The sequence below is a fragment of the Corvus kubaryi genome, unplaced genomic scaffold (genome assembly GCF_017639235.1).
Source record: "Corvus kubaryi isolate FWS band 111438036 unplaced genomic scaffold, C.kubaryi_AGA036_p1.0 37312, whole genome shotgun sequence".
Classification (NCBI taxonomy): Eukaryota; Metazoa; Chordata; class Aves; order Passeriformes; family Corvidae; genus Corvus; species Corvus kubaryi.
In genome coordinates this window covers 3,950,033-3,956,582 of record NW_024581098.1, presented here as the reverse complement: position 1 = coordinate 3,956,582, position 6,550 = coordinate 3,950,033, and the positions used below count along the sequence as shown (strand labels likewise).

At 43.4% G+C, this 6,550-nt stretch overlaps 1 long non-coding RNA gene across 1 annotated transcript in view; it reads left to right on the top strand.

Annotated features, from left to right (window-relative positions):
- Positions 1 to 6,550, top strand: part of LOC121665147 — a 45,804-nt gene that overhangs the window by 12,940 nt on the left and 26,314 nt on the right. The gene's annotated exons all lie outside the window — the stretch shown is intronic.

The window sequence follows — 6,550 nt, the reverse complement described above, 5'->3', positions numbered from 1 at the left end:
AGGAAGGGAGGGAGGAAGGGAGGGAGGAAGGGAGGGAGGGAGGGAGGGAGGGAGGAAGGGAAGGAAGGAAGGAAGGAAGGAAGGAAGGAAGGAAGGAAGGAAGGAAGGAAGGAAGGAAGGAAGGAGGGAAGGAGGGAAGGAGGGAAGGAGGGAAGGAGGGAAGGAAGGAAGGAATAACTTGCCAGGTGTAAATTTTCAATCCAAGGTTGTGAGTCAGAGGGTCAGTGCTCTGTATCTGCTGCAGGATTTCTCAGTGAAGCTGTGTTGCCTCTGTATGAGCAGAGGTGCAGTGGTCACTGGAGTAGTGTTTGCTTCTGGGGTCCTCCACAGGGGACTGGCAGCTGACAGAGAGAGGTTCAGAGAAGGGTGACAAGAGGGGAAGCTATGTCTTTCAATGAGATGCTTAAGTACATCAATCTATTTAGCTTAACAGAGACAAGGTTAAGGGGAGAGTTGGATATAATTTATAAATTTCCTGTCTTCCTGTAGAAATAGAATAGAGGAGTAGAAATTTGATAATATATAGCATTTTGGTCAAGTGGAAAAAAGCCTGACAGGAACCAGTGAAATTTGAAATTAGACACATTTTAGCACGGAAGGTAATTAATTATTAGAACAATTTACCAAGGATTGTAATGGATTCTCCATCACTAGGCATTTTGAAGTTGGAAATGATTGATTTTCTCAGAGAAATTGTTCCTCTTGCTCCTGTAGGAGTTAACTCAAAAAAAAACTGTACCCTGTGTACTACCGGGAAAACATCTATGATCCCAAATAATCTTTTAAGCTTTGGGATCTATAAGCTTGCACCAAATAGCTAATGCACAGCTGCCTGTGTCTTATGTTCTCCTACAGTCACTTGTAAGTATGATTCAAGCATTTTTCCCTTTGTTTACGTTTGCTTGGGGAATTGTGAAGTGAAGGACTACAACATTAACTTTTGCTCTTTGGGTGGGACATTTTGTCTGGTATATGGATTCAAAGGTTTTCAGGCTGCGGAACCCCTAATCACTTGGGCTGAGTACCTCCAGCACAGAGCATCGTATTTCACCCCACCATTCCTCCAGTACTGGGGGAGCTGAAGTCTCACTGATTACACAGAACTTGGGGGGTTGGCCAATACTCCTGAAGGCTGTGCTGCCATTCAGCAGGACCTTGATTGGCTGGAATGTTTGGCACAGAGAAACCTTACGAAGTTCAGCAAGGGGAAGTGCAGGGTCCTGCACCTGGGGAGGAATAACCTCAAGTATCAGCACAGGCTGGGGGCCGATCTAGAGAGCAGCTCTGTGGAGAAGGACCTGGGAGTCTTGGGGGATGACAAGTTGACCATGAGCCAGAAGTGCCTTGCCACTGCCAGTTCCTTGGCAGAAGGGCCAGTGGAATCCTGGGGTGCATCGGGAAGAGTGTGGTAGCAGGTTGAGGGCTACCTAGTCGGCCCCAGTGAGGCATATCTGGAGTGCTGTGCCCAGTTCTGAGCTCCTCAGTACAAGAGAGACAAGGAGATACTGGACAGGGTCACAAAGATGATTTGCAGTCTCAAGCCTCTCTCTTGCAAGGAGAGACTGTGGGAGCTGGACCTGTTCAGTCTAGAGAAGACTGAGAGGGGATCTCATAAATATATATAAATATTTCAAAGGCAGCTGTCAAGAACATGGTGCCAGATTCTTTTTGGCGTTGCCCAGTGGCAGGATGAGGAGCAATGGCCATAAATTAAAACACAAGTTTCACTTCAATATGAAGAGGAACTTCTTTACTCTGAGGGTGGCAGAGCCCTGGAACAGGTGCCCAGGGAGGTCACTGAGTTTCCCTCCCTGGAGACATTCACGCACCTGGACACGTTCCTGTGTCACCTGCTCTAGGGGACACTGCCTTGGCAGGAGGGTCGGACTAGCTCATCTCCAAAGGTCCCTTCCAACCCTAACTATCCTGTGATTCTGTGATTCTGTAATTGACAGCAGATGCTTCCAAAAGGCACATGGGTTATAGTTTGTCATGACAGTACAGGGAGAAGTGGGATGCCCCACTCCTTTTCCATCTCAGTGGAATATGAGCTCCTGATTTTTCCAGGCTCTTTTGTAAATTAACCCCAGATCAAATTTGAAGAATGAGACTCTGCTGCTGCTGAAGCTAGAAGAAACCTTGACTTGGATTTAAGTGAATTCCACTGGATGAGCCAAAATGATGCTGCATTTGCCACACTGAAAAGACCCAGAATTATCAATTAATAGTTCTTTGTGGATTTTTTTATGCAGAACTAAATATAAAGCAAGACAACATTGGACCTCTATGAACAGGACCTCTCTACTCCTGATCACGTTTCACGGAGGGGTATGAAGTCAAAAGGAAAAAATCTACTTTAAAACAGGCAGGCAATTTTTTATTTCAATATGTGTCCAAGATCTTCCCAGCCACTGCATCAAACTGTACTGTCTAAATACAGCAGTGTCTGTCTCTGAGCAGTGCTCAATGCAAATGTTACTTGACCTAGAAAATTACTGCTCACAAGGAAAGGAGAACCCTTTCGACATTTTGATGGTAAGTCATGGAGACCAACTATACAGAGAACTGTAAATAAACATTACTTCAAAGTGTAGCTCTGGGCAGTTCTGTACAGTTCATCTGAAGCCATTACAACATTTGTAGCTATATAAAAGAGCCAAGATAGATGAGGGAGCAGCATTTATTACAGCTGGAAAAATGAATGTAAGAGCTTTTCTAATCAAAGATGTTAGTTACTTTTTCCTGCAAACTTTGTGTCTTTGAGCTGCCACAGATACAATGTGCCACTCTTTCTCCAGTGTGTTGTCAGTAGAACTGATTTTACACACAGCACTAACTACTTGAGAAATAAAACAACAGCAATTATATACAGATGTGCAATTTAAAGCATAGGTGAGAAAACCAATTATTTGATATTCTCACTATTTTTTCTTTTCTTTTAACAAAATTAGATGACAAATTTGTTTATAAAAATAAAGCTGTTTCCCTCTGTAGCACGTCTGAGTAGAAATAGCAGATAAAGGATCCACAGGTTGAACTATTCATGTCAGTTACTTGCTTCACAGAATAATGTTACTTTCCTCACAGAATATATCCTTTTATGGATTTTATCCATGATCAGGTTGCATCTATTTGCTATAATCATGCAACACCTCTTTGTGAAGAAAGATCAACACATAACCACTGTTTTTGACTTCATATCAAGATATAATGAACACAATTTGGAAAAAAATCCCCAACAAACCTTTCGTTTTAACCAAACAAAAAGTAAGGGAAGAAGAGCTGGACAATGAGTATCACACTGTTTTTCTGCAAAAGTTAGGTGGCATCAACACCGTAAGGAAAAGCAAAACTATTCCCCTCTCCCACATTCCTTCTGAAGCCCAAAACAATCACTCGTTTACTAAATGACTGTAATGTAGAACTACATTTGGACTAGCATGTTAAACACCTGAATGAGGCTCAGCTTGCACAGGGTGTGAGTGATTCAGGTATGAGTGATCTGACTACTGCTGATGTGCATTAACAGCAGGGATTAGTCAGCCAGCTCCCTGTGAGTGTTCAGGTGGCAAAATGAGCGATAAGTGGCAATGCATTGTAAGGCATTAGAGATTTTTGGAGGATGAGGGAGAAGGAGGGAAAATTGCTGCTATCTGCAGTGCAATTTAACAGGTAATAGCAATTTGGAAGAATTTAAAAAAACACTCAGAACCTCACCTATTTACAATATTGGGTCAATTATGTGATTAGAAAGTGAGCCCAGATCAGGGTAGTAACAGGGCAGTTCCTTGTTTGACCTGACATCCTGCGTAATTTTGGTCAGGACATCCACAATAACCTGACTTTTTTTTAAATTTCTCTTGCTGAATTTTTTTGATAGCAGTCACTAAACATTTAGTCAGAAATTTTGCTAATAGCAAAGAACAGCCATCCCTTTGAGAAGGGTGCTCAATGCAATGAGCATGGTCTGGACATTCAAGATAAACTCATTCAGAACCCTGCAGTTAGTGGAAAAACCCATCATTGCAGGCCAATACTGACAGATCTCTGCTAGGCTGGGCTCTGGCACTGGCAACACTTAAATGTTTTGCACTTAACTTTTAAGAACAGCTCTTCACATGGGAATTTTGCAATCTTTAAGTGACCTTAAAACACTCATTTATGACAAGTTTCTAATGTGTAGTTTCACTGTTGCTAGACAAACCTACACTTCAGGTTTATTGATACTGTGTGAGAAGTGTACTGGGCATAAGGGATTTGCCTGTTCTGAGACCTTCACCCCCGCTATCATACCTGTTTTGGGAACTGGATTGCTGCTAGCAAATATGGGTAAAAATCATTTATTGTACAGTGAGATTTCTCAAGGGAATGAGATGCCTAGCTGCTTTACACAGGCTCTGAAAAAGCATTTTGAAATTACACAGCAATAAAATACAAAAATCACCACATTTAGCTTGCACCTTGAGTCTACACACAGGGCCAGAGCTAAGGGCATGTCTACCAGGAGGTCCCAGAGGCATTGGGATGGCCAAAGCCACCTGCTTTTAGCAGTAGCTTCTAAGAGTCCACAGTGGGATAATTGACTCTGTCTCCTCCTCGTGAGGTTTTTGACATGATGGAATGATATGGGCATCTTTCCCAGATTTTTCAATAAATGACATCTTGCTTAAAATATCGGCATGCACTCTTCAGAGGTCTTCCTGTGAAGGAGGGAGATTTTAATGAGCAGGCAGCATCAAGTCAGGCCACTTTCTCCTGGGGTTTTGTGTAATTGCTGCCAGCCTCAGCCAGAGATGTGTGTAATGAACCTGGAGGTGAAGAGCTGCATGGCCTGGTCCTCTCCTGCAGCTTCCCAGCTGACCAGGGCAGAGAGGCACAGATGCACCTCCTGGGAGGGGACAGGGAAGAAGGTCACACTCCACCACCCACAACCTGCTGGAAGACCCACACTGCAGAGTGCACAGACTGCAGCCACTCCTCCTCCCAAGGCCAGTGATGCTGTCATTCCCCATTCCAAGGCCGGGGAATTGTTAACACAGCATTTTCCAACCCAGAGATCAGGCCCTTGGGAGACCAGGCAAATGTGCAGAGGTACCGGACAGCAGCACAGAAGATGCGGGGGGCAAGAAGAAACCTCTCAGTTCTCTGCTTTGCAGGAGCAGGGGCAGGGCTGGGGGCAAAGCAGTGGGTGAGAAGTGCTTGGCCATTGCATGCTTTGCCCTTCCTGTCCCCTTGTCCCGTGCTCCTGCTTTTTTCTACTTTTCAGTACACTTCCAAATATTTGTTTTGTGAATAACAGTGGATGCACAGTTATATTTATCTGCAGAGGTGATTACTTTAAAAACCCAAACTGAGCACTGGAAACTCTAAAAGCTTTAATTTACCCATTTGTATAGATAACCATTTTCAAAGAAATTATCTTCTTTAAAGAGATGGTTTCTTTGTGACAATACTGCTGTCATGTAGGAGGGCACGTTTACAACTCAGACACAAGCTGAAGCATTTCTTGTACTGCTCAAACCAAAACACAGTCATAGTTTTTAAAAAGGAAGGAGCCACTTTCTCCTCTAATCCATTAGTCTGTGTAATACCAGTCACATAATTTCATCTGGTTTTTTAGTATCCCAAAACACTCAAAGTATCTGCTTAGGAAGACACATCTAAAAAAACCAACTCATCTGGTCACATGGGAGATGCGGCTTTCAGATGACAGGTTTAGCCTCTACCTGTAACTAATCAGCTGTCTCCCAGCTGATGAGATAAGGCTAACAAGCAGCTTACTTAATGGAGGGAGCCTGCTCTGGCTGAAGAGATTGGGTTATGTTAAGGATAAGGTTCTGTTATGCAAAACTGGGTGGTTTGCTTGTTATTTAGGTGATGGTAGAGAGCTGGAAGGAGTCAGGTGGTAAGTTCTGGCTTACCTATTTTACCTGGCTTTAAATTATGCTTGTGATTGATTTAGTCCCTTTGGGAAGAGTCTTGGAAAGCATTTCCTGTACTCAGTTCAGCTAGCTGGTCTGCCAGCCTGCTCAAGGGAAGCAGAGGGCTGAGGAGGTACTTGCTTACTGGAAAATGTTCAGCTGATGCAAAGGTTACTACAATAATCTTTGTTGACCTATGTAAAAGATTTGATTGTTGTATGTGTCCATTGGCTTTTAACAGCAATTATGTGATTTCACAGGGTATTTTATCTGTATTTCTGTCTTTGAACTATGCTGCAACTGTAAATGCTAGTGGGGAATGTGGAGAGTTTACCACCATGCAATGCAGAGCTCTGTATAGGATGGGCAATGGCTAAAACGAGACAGTGTGTTAACCTCTTCTGTGGGAGTTCTAAGTCAGTAGTGAAAGCATCTGTACCATCAGGGACTTCAAATCTTGCTAGAGCTTCCCTTAAAGCCTTGCAGTACCAGGTGCTGCACACAAATTGGTTTGGTAGCTCCCTCCAACCAAGTTCTTGCCATCTGTCATTGCACTGCTCAAATGGGTCTCTTAATCTGGCAGTATGAATGCTCAAATCTATAGAGAGGCTTATGCAGACACACTCGCC